Consider the following 19,959-nt stretch of genomic DNA (forward strand, 5'->3'; position numbering starts at 1 on the left):
AAGGGATTCTAATCTATTTTCGACCCCAACTAGTATTCTTATTATCATGATTCTAAATTCTGGTTCAGACTTCTTGCTTGTATCTGTGTTGGTTAAATCCTTGGCTGTCATTTCTGCATGCTCTTTCTTTTGGGGTGAATTCCCTCATTTTGTCATTTGGAAAGGAAAAAAGAAATTAATGTGGTAGAAAAATTGAAATTAAAAAAATTAAAATTAAAAAATATTAAAATTAAACTTAAACACACACACACACACACACACACACACACACACACATACACACACAAATCGAATAGATGCTGTTAGATCCTAGGTGTGTTTTGGTCTGGGTGTTGAAAGTTGTTTGACAGATTAGAAAAAAAAAGGGGGTGAGAAAAAAAAGAAATCATTTGAGAATTTGAAAAAATGAATACACTGAAGTAGACTAAAATGAGATGATGGAGGTAAAATAAAATTTGAAAAAATATATACAAAAGTAAAGAATATAGTAGAAAAAAAATTAAAGAAACATTTTTTTATAAAAACTAAAAAATGTGATTTTTTTCTTTTTCTATATTTAGGAAAAAAGAAAAAAAATGAAAAAGAGAAAAAAGATAAAAAAGAATAAAGAAAAGAAAAAGAAATCATTTGAAAATTTGAAAAAGTGAATACACTGTAGTAGACTAAAATAAAATGATGGAAGTAAAATAAAATTTGAAAAATTTACATAAAAGCAAAAAATATAGTAACAAAAATTAAATAAAAACATTTGTAATAGAAATTGAAAGTAAAAATGAAGTTTTTCTCTTTCTGCATTCAAGAAAAAGAAAGGAAATGAAAAAGAGAAAAAAGAAAAAGAAAGAAAAAAAGGAAATTGCAAATTTGAAATGGTGATACACTGAAGTAGACTAAATTAAAATGATGGAAGTAAAATAGAATTTGAAAAAAAATTACACAAAAGAAAAAAATATAGTAATAAAAATTAAAGAGAAATAGTTTTAATAAAAATGAAAATAAAAATGAATTTTTTTCTTTCTGTATTCAAGAAAAAGAAAAGAATTATGAAAGAGAAAAAGAAAAAAGAAAAAAGAAGAAAGAAAATTGAATAGATGAACCTGCTAACAGATTGAAGTAGGACTGAAATTACTTTGTTTTCCCCTAGAAGTCAGTCTATGTAGCTCTTTATAGTCCATTAATTAAGCCAGTAGTGAGACTTGGGTTCTTGAAGAGCGAAGTTGGCCCAGGTGGGCAGTGCTCAGTGTAACAGCTCCGCTCTCCACTAGATGGCGTTGCCAGCCTACTGGGGTGGATTGTTGTGGTGCTTGTAGGTGCGTATGCGCATGTACGGGAGCGGTAAAAAGTGGCGCCACCCAGCTACCCAGTCTGTTCTCCGGATCAACAATTGCGTACCTGTCCTCTGTCTTCAACTCTGGTTCACTCCCTGCTTTTTCACTCTCCGTAACCAGGCCGCCGGCAGTACTTCTCTCCCGAGTTTTGTCTCAGATGTGGCTGTTTTCCCTGGGTTCTTACTTCTGAAGGACTGTGGTTTTGACCCGTTCCGCCCCTCTGTGGGAGGGTCTCACTGAGCAATGGCCGAATGAGCAATGGCCGAATGAGCAATGGCTGAATGAGCAATGGCCGAATGTCGGCTGCACCCAGGAATGCTTGCTGGACCCTGCTGCTGCCAGTGCCCCGAGACTGTGGCCAGGTTCCAGCCCACCCCAGAAAAAATCACGAGACAGTGTAGCAGCAGCGTTTCAGGGATTATGGAAAATCACAACACGCATCTGGCACCAGGCTTCACCCTTAAGGACCTTGTTCCAGCACCAGCGAATGTGGCCATTTTCTGGCGTCTGCTGGGACCAGGTGCTTTCAACAGTCTCTACAAAATGTACTTCCAGCAGTGGAACCGCTTTCCCCTGTGTGGCCTGAGAACCTCCTGGACCCCACTCTGTTCCTGGGGATTCACCCTTCCCACCAGAGCACCACAAGGTATCGAGCTGCAGAGATGCAGCCTTTGCACTCCCTTGTTTACAGTCTTAACGTAATTTAAAACCCTCTCCTTTCTCCTTTCTCCCTTTTTAGTTTAGTCCCTGTGGCTGTTTCCAATTTTCCACTTTCTCTCCAGCTGCTTTTGGGGACGGGTGCTTTTCCCATATGCTCCCCACCTCCCCAGTCTCTGTCCCCTCTCTGCCCACAAAACCTACCTTTCGTAGCTTCTCTCTCCCCAAATTCACCTCTCCACCCCACATACCTGAGGAATTCTGTGGTTCAGGTTGTGCAGATTGTTGTATTTAATCCTCCAATCAGTTTTCTAGGTGTGTAGGATGGTTTAGTGTTGGTCTGACTGTATTTCATGGATGTGCAACACACAAAAACTTCCATGCTTTTCTGTCATCTTGGCTCCTCCCCTTGCAGAAACATTTTTTAAAACCTCTTTTTTTCCCCCAAACATTGATTTGTATTTCCTAAATGTCTCTGCTAAGTCCTCATCTTAATACCACAAATATTTCCTGGGCTGTCTCATTGATTTCCATGGCTTCAATTTTCATCCATTTTTTTAACTCCTCCCAAATCTGCCTTTGCATTATAGCTTCTCCTAGATTTGGTAATGGAATTTTGAATAATGCATTAGACACAACTCTCTGGATATTAGGAAGGAACCTCAAATTCATCATGTTCACAACTGAAATCTGGAATTTCTCTCCCAAGGGCCATTCTCCTATGCCTCCTGCTTATTGCAGAGTACGTATCAAACCTGAAGTGCCTAAAATAGAAGCAGGAGCATCATCTAGGATCTTGAAAAAATCTGCCCTGATATTATCCCTGATAGGATATTGTACAATTATTTAAAATAATTGATTTAGAAAAGAATTATACATTTTGATCAAATGTATACATTTTGATCAAATATACAATATTTGATCGGCTTAATGTTCTGCCTTTTCTAGTATTCTTCTCTGAATTTAAAGAACGATTTCACTTATTTTTTCAATGATCTCATTTTGGTTAAGATGAAAGAAACTTTCATTAGTCTGGTTGTGAATAAATACCATAATTTTTCCTTATTTAGTAGAGCTCACCTTTGGTCAGCCTGACTTTCGTTTTTTTTAATTTTTTAATGTTTATTTATTTTTGAGAGAGAGGGTGCACAAATGGGGGAGGGACAGAGAGAGAGGGAGATACAGAATCAGAAGCAGGCTCCAGGCTCTGAGCTGTCAGCACAGAGCTTGACGTGGGGCTCAAACCCATGAACCATGAGATCATAACCTGTGCCAAAGTCAGATGGTTAACTGACTGAGCCACCCAAGAGCCCCAGCCTGGCTTTCTTTTTTGAATCTTATTCCAAGAAAATACTTCAAATAATCTTCTTAAGAAACTGAAAAATAAATGGTGTAAGTCGTGCTACTTATATTTATAATACCATTCATTATGGATATGCTAGCAAATATATTTTTAATTCTGATCATACATTACTAATACACATGAAACCTACATATAAATATGAAGTAAACTAAAACAAATTTCATATCAATGAATCCACCCTTATAGTATTATTGGCAATCCTATTCATAATATGTGAAATACGTTTCTTTTGCCTGATTTCCTATTTGGTTATTTATGTTATTTTACACGTTGATTTGTTACAGTTGTTCTGAATACTAAACTTTTATGTACTACAAGTTTTTCCCACTATCTCAAAGTGGAGCATTCTTATGAAAATTTTCTAAGCTGAAATGGTGTAAAATTAAGAAGCAATTACCATTAATTTATATGGAAAAAGCTTTGAGCATTCCAAGCGCGAAAAATTAACCTCTCTTAGGCTTTTCTTTTTTTTTAAAAAATTTTTTTTTTCAACGCTTTTTTATTTATTTTTGGGACAGAGAGAGAGACAGAGCATGAACGGGGGAGGGGCAGAGAGAGAGGGAGACACAGAATCGGAAACAGGCTCCAGGCTCCGAGCCATCAGCCCAGAGCCTGACGCGGGGCTCGAACTCACGGACCGCGAGATCGTGACCTGGCTGAAGTCGGACGCTTAACCGACTGCGCCACCCAGGCGCCCCTCTCTTAGGCTTTTCTGATCCGTTAGGCCACATCTTGCTAACTGATGCATAAAATAAATCAAAATAAAGCACAGAGGCTCATGGACACCATTCAAACTCTGGCAGCTTGATGCTGAGTGCTGAGTGTAGTTCCCAGGGAAGGCGCTTGGTGGCGCCACTCTCACTACTTGGGGTCCGGGCTGCTTCTGTAATGGCTCACTGCAAACTAAACTCTGAAAGCTATTTTTGCTTTTTGCCTTTTATCCTTTTGATTTATTTCGGATAGCAGGGAAAACTTGTACTGAAGAAGGTCTTTTGTGAAGGCAGAGTGGTATAATGTGACCTTATATCCGTGGGAGATACCTGTATTTTCATTGCTTATTATTTCTCCCATTTTTTTACTTTTCTGTTGACTTTTAAAAAGATATTTTTATAATGAACATTTATAAGTGAAGTATAACCCCATCTTTAAAGAAAACTCTACCATTTCTTTTCTCATTTTTCAGGAGAATTAGGAGCCCTCAGAGCAGTAACCGTTGTTATTTCTCATTTTACCTCTCTCCCTTCAGTTTCACGTTCTGATCAACAGAAAAGTATCCATTTTAGTTCTTTTATAGCAGAGAATCACTGCTTCTCAAATAAATAAATAAATATATCTGCCTCTTTAATCATATTGTTCTTTAATGATACATATTTATTTTAATATTAAGAACTGATAATTTAATAAATATATGTTATATAGACATAAGAAATTGCCATCATAATATCTCTGACCCATTTGGAAACACAAGTCTTATATCCACAATAACTTCCCACAATAACTTATCATAGTGCTTTGTTTTACCTGTGTATTATTCTATAGTTGCTTTGGGTACCCCAGTAAGATTCATATCTACCAATATGGTTTTAGTATACTATTATATATAGAAACTTAAAAATAGTGTTATAATTTTCTTTGATCAAAACCCTTTATTAGTTATTTTATTTTTGAACACATATTACCTCTCACTTATATTTGAGTCATACTTGTTATATGAAAATATTCTAAAACTCTTTGATATGCACAGAATGAGTGATATGTTATAAATCAAAACCATGTTGCTGTCACTACCTCAAATATCTGCTTAGATATATAAATGATTACAGTGTTTTTAGTACAAGAAAAATTAAAACAAAATAAACCATATATCTGTTCTGATGTGTCAATATAGTCATTTTTTCTAAAAATTCAAAATATTATATAATATATAATTTTTTAAAATATTCTGATATTAAAATATGGTATTTATATCTTCTTGAAGATATTTATGAATTCAAAAGTAGAGGGTTAGCTTAAATCTCTATACTACAAAGTATTTGGTACATTCCTGTTAGAGTCAGGATCAAGGCAACATTTGCCCTTACTAGTGTTACTATTCATTATTGTTCTACTATTCATTTATTGCTAATGCAGAACAGCAAGATGAATAAATAAGGTTAATAAGCTAGGAATAAAACAGTTGTTATTTACATATTATATGAAATATGATCACATAGTAATAAATCCCAACAGAGCCAACTAACCACTAATCTTAAATAATTTAAAAGATCTAAAAAGTAGTAAGTTAAAGTCAATACAAATAATAAAAAAATTCAGAAAAACATATAAATAAAAATGAAAACTTTTGTTCACTGTCAGAAAGTCTGAATAAAGCCTTAACATTGTACAGATGTCAATTATTTCCACATTATACTGTTACCCATAAATCAAATTCAACCCAAAACATAATTATATATTTTGTGGAACTTAACACATTAATTCTAAAATTAATATCGCAGATTAAGGGGCTAAGAATAGCCCAGAAAATTTTGAACAAGATCCCATTTTTTGTCATGAAATTAATAATATTTTAATATATCTCTATGAAATATATTTACTTTTTTCTTCAGGATAGCCTCTTTTATACTTTTCATCATTTATTTCTATTTCTGTTATTTATCATATTTTTTTTACTGATCTAAAGGAGTTCCTCATATATTATTGATAAGACATTTTGTTTATTGTACGTAGAAAATACATGCATTCTCCCTCTTCTGCTTGTCATTTAGCTTCATTTATAATGTCTTTTCTCAGGCAGAAGTTTTAATGTTCCTTCAAGGCTTTTGAAGTGATTTTGCATTTTGCCTGGGAAAGAGTTTTGTACTCCATGACGATGCTATATAGTATTTGTTTTGTTTTGTAAATTATTAAAATTTTGACTTAATACAAGGTCCAATTATGTAACTATGTGACAGGTTTTGGAAAATACTAAGTGAATTTTTGAATATTATATAGGCTTGTTGATTAATTCTTCCTATTGATTTTGTTGAAAAAATTCATTACATAATTATTCTTTGTAATTTGATGACCATAACTGTTCAGTATACAAAATTTTAATGACTACAGTATCTTCTTCCTAATATGTCACAACATTATCATAAAATTTCACATTAAGAACTATACATTTATTTAGTCTTAATTAGAATTTATTTTCTTCCCGTTGCTTCTTAAACTGGTTGCCATTCTCTTTCTTTAGTTCATTTTTATGTTGCTAGATAGGATTGTCAATATTTTTCCAGATATCATGATTAAATTGATTAGTTTCCAAGTTTTTTCATATTGAAACATGAGTTTATTATTCATTCGTTTTTATTGAGGTGTAATTGAAATACAGTAAAACACATAAATCAAGTGTACTGTTCAATGAGTTTTACAAATGCATATACCTATGTGACTGACAGACTTATGTACATTTCTATCTCCTCAGAAATATCCCTCAAGCCCCTTCCTCCCCAATCTCCTTTCATAACAAAGTGGCCACTCTACTGGTGATCTTCACCTCAGATTAATTTAATTAGTCTCTAACTTCATATGTACCCTGTTATTTTTTTCCATTGGCATGTTTTTGAGGTTATGGTTTTTTTTTTTCAATATATGAAATTTATTGTCAAATTGGTTTCCATACAACACCCAGTGCTCATCCCAAAAGGTGCCCTCCTCAATACCCATCACCCACCCTCCCCTGTTTTTGAGATCAGTCATGTTGTTACATTTAGTATTTTGTCTTTATTTACTGCTGAAAAATATCCCCTTGTATTGATATATCATCATTTGTCAATTCAGTCTCCAACCTGATAAATATTTGAATTTTTAATTTTTTTAAATGTTTATTTATTTTTGAGAGACAGAGAGAGACAGAGAATGAGCAAAAGAGGGGCAGAGAGAGAGGGAAACACAGAATCTGAATCAGGCTCCAGGCTCTGAGTTGTCAGCACAGAGCCTGACGTGAGGCTTGAACCCATGAACCTTGAGATCGTGACCTGAGCCAAAGTCAGATATTTAACCGCCTGAGCCAGCCAGGCCCCCTGATATTTGAATTTTTCTAATGCATTACTTTTTATTGATTGATCCGTTGACTTATTACAGGATAAACTTCCAACTTGCTGCTTTAAATGTTCCTGATAAAGAAAGCATAATTTGCCAGATACCTTTTCAGGTAGTAGCTTAATTAGCCTAATATTTATCCCTTTGGGTTAATTCTGCACCTTGTTTTGGTTGTTACAGTTGTTGTTGTTGTTGTTGTTGTTGTTGTTGTTGTCTTTACACTTGGAATTTTTTCTGGGCTCTGCTGAGAACGATGTTCAATTTCTTAGAAATCTTTTCAAATTTTAGATTGGACTTTTGGTTTCTTTTTTGGTTCCTCTTTCCCTTCTCCCCTAACATCTTAGTATTTTCTACAAATACTTTAACTTCTCAGATTCACTAATGGCCCCATCCCAGTACTCTAATGAGTTTTTCTTAATCTTTTTATCATTTCAAAGGGGTTTTGGATGTGGGGGCAGAGATAAAAGTATTCATTCTATTTGGTCAACATACTGCCCAGCTTTCCATAGTCCTTGTCACTTTGTATTGCAATTTCTAAATAACTTGTCTTATCTTTCATTATTCAATAAACTCAGTGAGAGTAAAGTCATGTTTGTGTTTTTTAAAAAAGCACTTTATCGTGGTATGATTGTCATACAAAAGCTGTACATATTTAATGTATACAATTTGGTGAGTTTGGAGATAAGTGAATACCTTGAAACCATCACCACAATCTATGCCATAAATATCTTTCACCTCCAAAAGTTTCATTCCACTTTATTTATTATAATAAATAATCATTATTTTTGTGTGTATAAGAACTTTTAACATAAAAGTTATGCTACCCTCTTAGCAATTATCTTAATTGCCATGAAATTCCCTGAACTTAGTACCTTCTTGGTGCACACTCAGTGCTCAACAAACACTTGTGTAATGAATAAAGGAGGACATTTATAAAACTTATTAAAGCACTAACATTGGTTATGAATATGCATTGTAATTACAGCTAATCTTAAATGGTATTATCTTCATTTTGCTGTCAAAATAATTCTAATGGACAGTTATTTACATAAAAAAAAGAACTGATAACTTAAGGATAGTTAAGAGATCACTGCAGTACATAATATACAGTATAACTATTTATGAAAGGAAATTAGAAAAATGGCTAAAAACAACCATGTCAGAATAGTAGAAGCTTGGGATGATTTCACATTGTTGTTTATATTCTTAATAAATTATAACTTTCCAACAACAATCCCACTCTAATTTCATGCTAAGAATAACATAGATGATAGGAGAAAATGTCAATAGTTTTGTTTTTTTTTCTCAGTATTTACCATCTTTTAGCAGAAAATAACATATTTTTGGAATTTTATGCCTCAAGAGAAAATTTGGGAACACTCCAATGACATAATCTTTGTACAATTTGTTGACTTAGAACTTTTATGTGGTTATAGTCTCCTTGCTATTTCCACTCCCAGGATAATGTTATAAAGGGTGTATCTGTGACAGTCATGTAGCAAGACCAATTTGTGTGATGTAAAAGCTTAATTTGTTGGTTAAAAAAATGTTCATTTACGGGGCGCCTGGGTGGCTCAGTCGGTTAAGCGTCCGACTTCGGCTCAGGTCATGATCTCGCGGTTGGTGAGTTCAAGCCCCGCGTCGGGCTCTGTGCTGACAGCTCAGAGCCTGGAGCCTGTTTCAGATTCTGTGTCTCCCTCTCTCTCTCTGACCCTCCCCCATTCATGCTCTGTCTCTCTCTGTCTCAAAAATAAATAAACTTTAAAAAATATTTTTTTTTAAATAAAAAAAAAATAAAAATAAAAATAAATGTTCATTTACTATGTTCCTTTACTCTATTTTTTGTAAGGACTTTGATTGTTCAATAACAATTAAAAATGGCCTCAAATGTGGGATAGAGAAAACCTAGGGAGCAAATCAGCCAGCCAAAAAGTCCAAAGAATGCCTAAGAGAAATACTTGTATGCATTTTTGGTTATGGAAAGACCAGGATACTAATGTACCGTAGTAAACTTATTATAGGAAATATAGGGTAGTGATTATATATATGTATACTTCGTAGCGTGTAGGGATTTTATATATATATATATAAATATATAAATAAATAATAAATAAATAATAAATAATATATAAATATATACATATATAAATAAATTATAAATAAATAATAAATAAAAAAAATAAATAAAATATATAAATATAATATATATATATTATATATATATAAAAAATATATATATGTTTATATATATTTTATATATATGTTTAACATATATATATATATAATTTTACTTATATACAAACACACACACTGTACTTGAATGGCCTTTGTGGTGTATTTACACAAATAAATATACAAGTAAAATTTTATTATTGTTTGATTTAACAGTAGCAGCCTCAATACATATCTATGCAGTTCATTTTATCTAATTTGTAATAGGAACAGAAATAAGACATTATTATTTTTGTTATTAAACATGCTAAGTCATATTCCCTTAAATAAGTTATAGTAATTGTCTCTATGTTAACAATATAATTGTGTTAATTGTTCATCCAAATTTACAGAACAGACTGCTTTAAAGAATATTAGTGGTATCTAGCTAAATCCCACCCTCGTCTAAGTGTGTGAAACTCTCCAAAACTTTCTGACAAGTGATCTCACCATCTCAAATAAAACAACTGCAAACATTAGTTAGGTAAATGAAGTAATTGTTGTCACATGTAATATTGTTCTGCCTAGTCTTGAACTGAAATCCACTTCACTTTAAATGCTGTTCATTGACACTTGCCATATTTCAACTTTTTTAAAGCATGTTCTAATGAATTTCAGGGGGAAAATCACATAACGTCTCCCATAGTGAAAATAATCTTACAATATTCCCTCTATAGCCATGACTATAGTGATTGATTAGTGTATTTTCTTCATATAAATATAAATATGAAATATATATATATATATATATATTTTTGGCCTCAGTTGCATACATCTATATGGAAATACTCTGTAAAACATATTGTTTAGACTTCGTTTCACTAAATAAATTCTTGGTGTGTCTGAGCAAACTTGAGAAAAGTTACCACAAAATTATTTATTTGCATGACAAAATTAATTCCCAAAATTAAAATTAAAATTATGTCCAGTATATTCATGCTATTGAGTTTATGAGATGGTTTGAATTTTGCATATTCTTTATCAGATGAGGCCATTGTCATTTGGTTATTTTTTTATTTAAACACTGCTTTCTCTATTTTAACATTATTACTTTACTTTTTTATGTAAAAATTACTAATTTATGCAAATTATTAATTCAAGAAATACCTTTAATCTTTATGTAATTTGATCTAAATAGCAAAGGTGTTTAGGATAAATTTTAGGCTTTCTAAATGTAGATATTTCTCACACGTATTGAAAAAAAATATGTTCATGCTTTTTTGTTACTAAAAGTAAAAGAAAAATCATTTGCCATTTTCTCTGCTTTAGGAACTATTCTAAGACCTTGACTTACATTAATCCATTTAATCCTCTCAAGAAATGTATGAGATAGGCATTATTATTTTCACATTTTATAGATTTGAAACGGAGACAGGGAGGCTAAATGACTTGTCTAAGTTGACATAACTAGTCTAGATTGGCCTGTAGCAGTCTGCTTCAGTGTCTAAGCTATTAGTCCCCACCACACTAAAGGTTTTTACATTGATTCCTATGAAAAACAAACCAGCTGGACATAACCATTGTATGATCTCTTCCCTTCCTTCCTTGTAATTGTTTTAAATTTGAAGGTAACATTCAGTTAACAAATTAATTTGATATTTTGTAATAAATTGACAGTTCTAAATTAATAATTCTGGAAAATAGAAAGCCCCTCTAGATAAATGTAGCCTGTGTATCATGAACCGCTTATTTACTATTTTTTTTTCTCCAATAGAGTTTGTTGCATATAATATAACTGAAAAATAGATACCTTTCATTATCATAGCACTCTGCCTGACAGTTTTGGAGAGGATAATGTATTTCTGACAGGGGAAACTCACAGGAGAAGTAAAACCACATTCTACTCTGAGTACCAAGTATGAAAGTTAAACACTTATAAACTACAGAGGATCTGTATGTATAGATCAACATCAAGATGAGTATTCTAACAATTATATACTCAAATCTGATTGAAGATTTTAGGAAATAGAGATAAAATCATTGACACTATCAATAATCTTATTCATATTTTTTGTCTAGATTCTGCTAGGTTTCTAATGGAATATACATGGTTTTTTAGAATAGATGTAACCATTTGAACTTAAGAGTTAATATAGTTAAATATTTTCTTGTTAGTATTCTGAAGCTCTTTTACAAAGAAGAATCAATGCTTATAGGTCTTTATATTAACCAATTGCGCAAATTATTAGAACTACTTCAAATGATTTTCATAGTAGACAACAAAAACATTTTTAATGTACTTCATGTTGTTTTGATAATGTTTTTACTATTTTAAAATTTTATTTATCATTGTATTTACTTTAATTATTATTTCTTTCTGTGTCTTGAGAAATTTTCCCTATGCATATGGTTGAGAAGATAATCCCCATATGTTTTCTTCTAGGATATTTGTATTTTTAGTTGTTATGTTTGATCTATTTTAAAATTAATTTTATTATCATGTGAGATAGGGGTTGAGATTCATTTATTTAAACATGGTTATCTAGTTCTAACACCCATCATTGAAAAACTTTTCTTCCTCTATTGAATAATTTGATGCATATATGGGAAATCAATTAATTATAAAAGTGTGGGTCTATTTTTTTACACTCTTTTGTTGCATTGTTCCATTTAAATATTTTTATATTTAAATACCATACTGTTTTGATAATTGTTGCCTCTTATTATGTATTGAGTTGGTCTTCTAACCATGGTTTTTCTATTTCAAGACTCTTTCATGACTCTTGATTTTTCACATTTTCATGTATACTTTAAAAGCACCCAAACATTTCCGTTAAAAATGCCCTCAGAGATTTAGTTTGGAATTGCTAAAATTAAACCTGTACATCAATTTACAGAGAATTGAGTTTTTAACAATACTCCATCATCTAATCCATGGACATTGTATATCTCAGCAATGTTTTATAATTTCCAATGCAGAGATATTTCACATATTTTGTTAAATTAATGTCCATTTTCTTTTTGTCACTAATGTAAATAAATTGCTTTTGGTATGCATAAATATGACTGCTGTTAATATATTGAAATGCATGTAGTTTTGTTTACTGAGCTTTTATCTGTGACCTTGATAAATTCACTTATTAGTTTTAGTAGTCTAATTGTATATTCTTTAGGATTTTCTATATAAGCCATCTTCCCTTTTGTGAATAAAACCTGTTTTCTTTCTTTCTTCTCAATCTATGTCTTTTGTTCCTTCTTCATGCCTATGGCATGAACAGGAGTTGCAGGTACAATGCTGAATAGAAGTGGGAAGAGTGGACAGCCTTATTTGGCTTTTGACCTTAGAGGGAGAGGGTCTAATACTTCATGATTTATGTTTGATGTTAAATGTAGGTGTTTGTGTGTGCCCTTTATTGGATTTAGGAATTTTTTTACATTTCTAGCTTGCTGTTCGTTTTTATCAAAGCATGGGTATTAAAAAGTTGTCGGGGCGCCTGGGTGGCTCAGTCGGTTAAGCGGCCGACTTCGGCTCAGGTCATGATCTCGCGGTCCGTGAGTTCGAGCCCCACGTCGGGCTCCGCGCTGACAGCTCAGAGCCTGGAGCCTGTTTCGGATTCTGTGTCTCCCTCTCTCTGACCCTCCCCTGTTCATGCTCTGTCTCTCTCTGTCTCAAAAAATAAATATAAAAACGTTAAAAAAAAAAATTAAAAAAAAAAAAAGTTGTCAAATGCTTTTTCCCACATCTATTGAGATTTTATTTTTTCTCTTTGGTATAGATATTAACTTCCATAGCTTTAATTTCAAATATTTTTATGTTAATGTTAACATAAATCAATGTTTGGTTTATGTTAAAACAATTTTATACTCACAGGATAAACCCTGCTTGATTATACTATATTATCCTTTTTATATATTGTCAAAATTTTTTTTGCTAAAATTTGTTCAGGATTTTATCTGTATTCACAGGATGAACCCCCAGTTAGTCTTGGTGTATTATTATCTTTCTTTCTTTATTTTTTTAATGTTTTAAATGTTTTATGCATTTTTGAAAGAGAGAGAGAGAGAGATCAGGAGTGAGGGAGGAACAGAGAGAGAGAGGGAGACCCAGAATCCAAAGCAGGCTCAAGGCTTTGAGCTGTTAGCACAGAGCTCAATGTGGGGCTTGAACTCACAGGCTGTGAGATCATGACCTGAGCTGAAGTTGGATGCTTAACTGACTGAGCAACACAGGAGCCCCAATTTCTCAATGAATGTGATTTGATAATGTTTTATGTAATTTTTTTCTTATAAAATCTTTATTGAATTGTGTTATCATAGTTGCTTTGGCTTCAATAAACAAGTAGAACAAGTAGAAACAAGTAAACAAGTAAACAAGTAGACAAGTAAAACAAGTAGAAAACTTTGCTCTCTGCTTATACTTTCTAAGAATAGTGTGTAAACTTTTTCTTTTTTTTTTTTTGATGCGTGTTAGAATTTATAATTAAAACTATCTATCCCTGGAGTTTTCCTTGAGAGACCATTTTCTTGTAGCTGCTTTTAAATCATATTCATTTTTTTTTTTTCAATGTAAGGCTATTCTGATTTGGGAGCGTGTGTTAATATTTGTAAATTTCTTTCAGTGTGTCAATATAGTTTAAGTTGTCAAATTTATTGATTTAAGGTTATTTATAAATTTTTCTTTGCCTATACTTAAAATCTGAAGGATCTATATTACTATTTCATTCTTCTTATAAGCAATTTTTGTTTCTTCTCTCTTTTTTATATTAACTTGCTAGAGTTGTATAATTTTTCATGACTTGTTTATAGAACCAACCTCTTAAAAAATACCTACCATTTGTCTGCCTTCATTTCTTGATTTCCAATGCTAGTGTAAATTTGTTTTCATGTACTTGTTTTATACATTTATATGTTTATATATTATCTTTATCATTTAGTAGAAAGAGTTTGCAATTATTCCTGCAATTCTTTGAACAATGAATGGGTTCTTTTTTGAACAATGGATTAGTTATAAATGTGTTGTTTAGCTATAACATTTGTGGCTTTTCTGGATATTTTACTAAGAATTAATTTTATTTTAATTCTGTTGTTGAAAATTATCATGAATTGCTTTATTGGCCAGCAGGTAGTACATCTTTAGGAAAAGTCCATGTGAACTAGAAACAGAGAGTGAGCAGGGGAGGAGGAGGAGGAGGAGAGAGAGAGAGAGACAGAGAGAGAGAGAGAGAATGAATCCCAGGCAGGATCTATGCTGTCAGTGCAGAGCCCCCACATGTGCTCAAGCTCACTAACCATGAGATCATGACCTGAACTGAAACCAAGAGTTGGATGCTTAGCCAACTGAGCCACCCAGGTGCCCCTGCACACTTTTTTCAATCAAACAATGAGAGAAACATGTTAGAATCTCAAACTATGACTGTGTATTTTTCTATTTCTCATTCTACTTTATTTATACAAATATTTGTATTTATTATGAAGCTCTATTATTAACCACATACACACATATTGTGATTATTACGTACCCAACAAATTGACTTTTTATTATGAAATTTCTCTATCTACGGTAATATTTCATTATTGAAAGCCTATTTTGTTTGATACTGACATAGGCACCTCAAGTTTTATATTTCATTTCTTGGTACAGTATATTTGTTTCCTCCTTTGACTGTCAATGTTTCTAGGTCTCTATATTTAATATGTGTCTATATTTAATGTGAATCTTGCTTTTTTATTCAATATGACAATTTTGTCTTTTAATTCTCTATTTTATGTAAAAGTTGACATAACTGGATTCAGGCCTACATTTTTTTCTTTTTCATTTTTCTTGATAAACTTATTTTTGCATTTGGGTTTGTTCCAGATTTTAATTCATCATACAAACTATGCTAGCATTAACACTTCAATTATTTTCTCATCTCAATAACATATGCCTGCAAGTGTCAAACCGACTCCTCCTTCCCCTTTTACCCAGACCAGGCAATTATTCCCAGACTTAAAAGTGACTGCAAGCTTTGATCACCTAAAAAATGGCTCATCCATCTCTGGAACTTAATTTACTAACCATATGAAAATGTGTTAAGGAAACCTAACTCAAAATTTCAGTCAGGCTGTCAAGCATATACTACTCTATGTAGCTTGCATAGTCCAGCAGGAAGAAGGAAGATTTACTCTTAGGGCAACAGCAAGCTGTAGATACCCTGCAATAGCCAGCTATCCTGGCCTGCAGCCAATGAGATACCACCACCATTTCTCACTCTCATTTTCCTCCAATGAACTTTTCTTTGAAACAACCCTCCTCCTCCCCAACTTCCTCTTTTCCTCTATAAAAGGATGCTCTCCCTTGTTCTCTGGACTTGCCTATGGTTCATCATAGTTTGCTTGTCCTGAATTGCAATTCTTCTGCTATTCCCTAATAAACCTGATTTTCTGGCTGAATTGCTTACCTTTTTCTTTAAAAAAAAATGGCAGCCAACTATAGCATCTACTACTCTTCATAACTTTATTATTTTTTTAATCTTTATTTATTTTTTAGAGATTGAGAGGGAGCAGGGTAAGGGCAGGAGAGAGGGAGACAGAGGATCTGAAGCTGACTCTGTGCAGACAGTGTAGAGCCCAATGTGGGGCTCGAACTCATGAACTGTGAGATCGTAACCGCAGAATAAGTCAGACACTTTACTGAGTGACTCAGGCGCCCCTTCAATGACTTTAAACAAATGCATTATTTTCCATGTATCTTGTACTTTCTTATTGCTGCCAGAGTTATGGTCATTTGTGACTTTCTACACGGTAATCAAATATGAGTATTTGATATGAGATATCTCCTCCAGCAATTTTTAAAGGAAAGTTATTGATTTGTATAGACAAATAAAATAAAGCAGGATTTACAACCAAACAGTCCTGGGTTTGTCTCTTAGTTTCTTCACTTTCTACCTGTGACATGGAGAAGTTACTTAATTTTTGGAGCCTCAATCAGCACATCTGTAAATCCCATTTCTTACAACCAATCATATATTATTCTGAAGATTAAATGAGATCTTATGTGTAAATTAATTTACAGCTACTCAGACAGTTCCTATACTGTGGTAGAACCTCAAAAAATATTGAACTTCTGCGCATACATAAATTCGGGTAATTTCTGTATAAGTTTATTTCATTAAATAAATACAAAAATATTAGCTTGTTTAAAATTTAAAATTATTCAAAGTCCCATGTCACTCTGTGCCCCACACCCACAACTATGGTGGGGGCATGAGCTGTGGAAGGGCCCTGTGCAGCCCTCCTGTCCAGCTCCACAGAATCTTTCCAGCATCTGCCCCTACACCTATGCCCATGTGTCCTCTGGCAACTTGTTGGTAGGCAGTGGCTGGGTGCAAGAAGCAATTCACAGAGCCACTGAAAAAGTGAGAAATTTGGAGGAGCAGAAGGAACCAAGCTAGATGATGATTTCAAAGAGATAGAGATGAAAGTGGATCAGGGCTGTGATGGAAATAATGATGGAAATGATTGAATACCTTCAAGCCATCCCAGCTTCCAGAGATAAACTTACTGTGATCAACACCACGTCAAAATTCTGCATCCAGAGGAAAGCCAGGATATTCCCAGGCAGAAGTGCTGCTGGCAGAGGCCATGATCAATCTGGAAGAGGGCTTAGAGATGATTGCAACATTGGCCTAGCGATTGATGAGGCAGGAGGTCATTCAAGAACTTTTGGAGGTTTAAGACATTTTGTGCATGGAAGTCAGGTGGAACTTGACCTCCTTCAGAACCTTCATGACAGTGATCTAAGGAAAATTAAGCATGATGTACAGAGGTTGGAGGGTCAAAGCTTGGACTTTGAGTGTAAGAAGAAATGACAAGGCAAGATTCCAAATCAAGAGCTCCACAAGAGTCTGGAGAAATTTGATTAGTCTCAAGATGTTGATGAGGTAAACATGTTCAACAGGTGAGCCAGCTTTCTGCACTTGTGCAAACCCATCTGGAGTACCATAACCAGACAGTCCGGATCCTGCTGGAAGTCACCCTCAGACTGGAAGAAAAAATAACACAAGCTTCATCTTAGCCTACAGGAGAATATCAGCCTAAACTACAAATGAGCCAGGAGTTTCCAGCTGGAGACAACAGCCCAATGGAAGCTTCTCCCTCATACACACTCATAAGTGCCACAGTGGATCAGCCCTGCGGCTGATTTGTGTACAACTTTGAACCTGAAAATGAAGGGGAAATGGGTTTTAAAGAGGATGCTATCATCAAACTCACTAGCCAAATTGATGAGCACTGGTATAGGGGAGTGCTTCATGGCCATTCAGGCTTCTTTCCCATCAACTACATGGAGACTCTGGTTGCCTTGCCCCATTAAGATGTTAAGTGAACAGGCCCACCTCCTCTTGATCCAGATATTTAAGTTTAACTACTACTTTGGTAATGTTGCTCACAATACATTCCAAGTGCAGGTTGAAGTGGTCCAAGTCATCAAGTTCCACTGAGTTTCTTTGGTTGACTTGTACAATCCCACAAGAGTGATGGTGATGAGCGGTATCTTCTTAGCGTGTAAGGATGGCATGTGCTATTTCTACTTTCTCTCCAGCTGCTTTTTGCAGGGGGAGGGGTGCATTTCATGTACTCCCCTCCATCTCCATCCTCTCTCCACAAGCAAAACCAGCTCCCTGACCTCCACAGCTTCTCTCTCCCTCCCAGCACTACCTCCGCTATGCTCCGCATCGTCCAAGCCCAGTTCACCTCTCCGTGTCAAGCACCTGCTGAGTTCTGTGGTTCAGATTGTGCAGATTGTTGTGTTAATCCTCAAATCAGTTTTCTAGGTGTGCAAGATGGTTAAGTGTTGATCTGGCTGTATTTCATGGACACAAGATGCAAAAAAACTTTCATACTGTTCCACCATCTTGGCTCCTCCCCAGTAGGTATGTGTTTTTAAGTAGCATGTGTGACTGGGTTAAGAAGCCTTTCTTCCAGCTAATGTGCTGGTGATACCTTTTGCCAGACAAACTCTGGCAACTCCACACTCTGCATGCAGGGATAGCAATCTACTTGGAAGGAAGGTACATTAATTGATTTTTCCTAAAACTGTGATTTTAGAACACACAAACACATTTTCATAACTTTATGTGTTTATGTGTAGTAACTTCAGAATGCAAGGCATGATACTCTCTGTCTTTCTCCACCACCTAGAAGCAACCCGTTATGCAGTCATTACAGACAAGTGAAGCCAGAGATTTCCCTCATTCAGATTAAAATTCTGTTTTTCTTAGTTCTTGTACTTCTACTGTTTCTTTCTGGATCCATTTTATTTTGATCATCCTTAATCTTATTAATAATGTTTTGATTCTTCTCTATTTACACCTATAACCCTTCAGAGGTTAGTCCTTAAAGCACAGATGTTATGTCTTGTTACAAACTCCAGCAATCATATTTCTAATGAAATAGCAATTTTAATTTTTTGATTTGTAAGTTTAGGTATTTCACAAATCTTTGAAAGAACAACTTCAAGAGATTTATTTCAAACTCAACAAGTACTTGTTGACCTGTTTTCTGGGGAGGGCAGTCGTTTTACATATAATATTTCATTTAGCCTTAATAATACTCTATGACAAAGGAGTTGATAATCATATTTCTTATATTAGATGTGAACCTACTACCCTAAAATTTTAACTCCATCTGAAAATCTGTGAGTACTCACTACTGTGCTGTTCTATATTTATGTGGCTTTATGATTAAAAAGGGATTTCTTAAGTTAGCCATTTACATGCAAATAGGTACTGTATTACTAGAATGCCTCTCTCTAAATATTTTGCTAAATAGTTCTTTTTTTGTTGTTGTTAAATTATTCTACTGCAAATGCATTGTCTAGCCTGGGGTTGTTTTAATTCTTAATACCAGCGCTATACTGACACACTAAGTATTATAAGTTCCTAGTGTCTCCTTCTGTTATTGCTTTGCTAGGTTTTGCTTAATTATGATATGCCCACCACTGTGGAAATGTTCTTCTCTTGCATGTACGCACACACATTAGTACACATGAAAGGACATGCGTGCATGCAGGCAAACACACACACGCATACAAACCTCTTGTTTTTTTGATCAAAAGATTTGGATATAATGAACCGCATTAGGAAAAACCCAGCCTACTCTGGGTAAAACTTGGCAAGTATTCGACAGTATATATAATTGAGTTCAAATTGTTTTTGGTTTATAAAAGTAAACCCTGGTTCAGAGACAGGTTGATAAATACTACAGTAAAATTTAAGTCAACACTTAGTTTAAAATGGAGCACACTCTATAAAGTTGGAGCTTATAAACAACAGAACGATTATAAACAATATTCCAGACTTCTGGCCAACTAAAATTTCACTGACATCTTGTAGGTGGAAAAAA

The 19,959-nt window shown here is 33.9% G+C and overlaps 1 pseudogene; it reads left to right on the forward strand.

Moving 5' to 3' along the window:
• Window positions 1-1,313: 1,313 nt before the first annotated feature.
• LOC131515461 (endophilin-A1-like) lies at window positions 1,314-17,929 on the forward strand (annotated as a pseudogene).
• The last annotated feature ends 2,030 nt before the right edge of the window (window positions 17,930-19,959 follow it).

The sequence above is a fragment of the Neofelis nebulosa genome, chromosome 6, assembly GCF_028018385.1.
Source record: "Neofelis nebulosa isolate mNeoNeb1 chromosome 6, mNeoNeb1.pri, whole genome shotgun sequence".
NCBI lineage: Eukaryota > Metazoa > Chordata > Mammalia > Carnivora > Felidae > Neofelis > Neofelis nebulosa.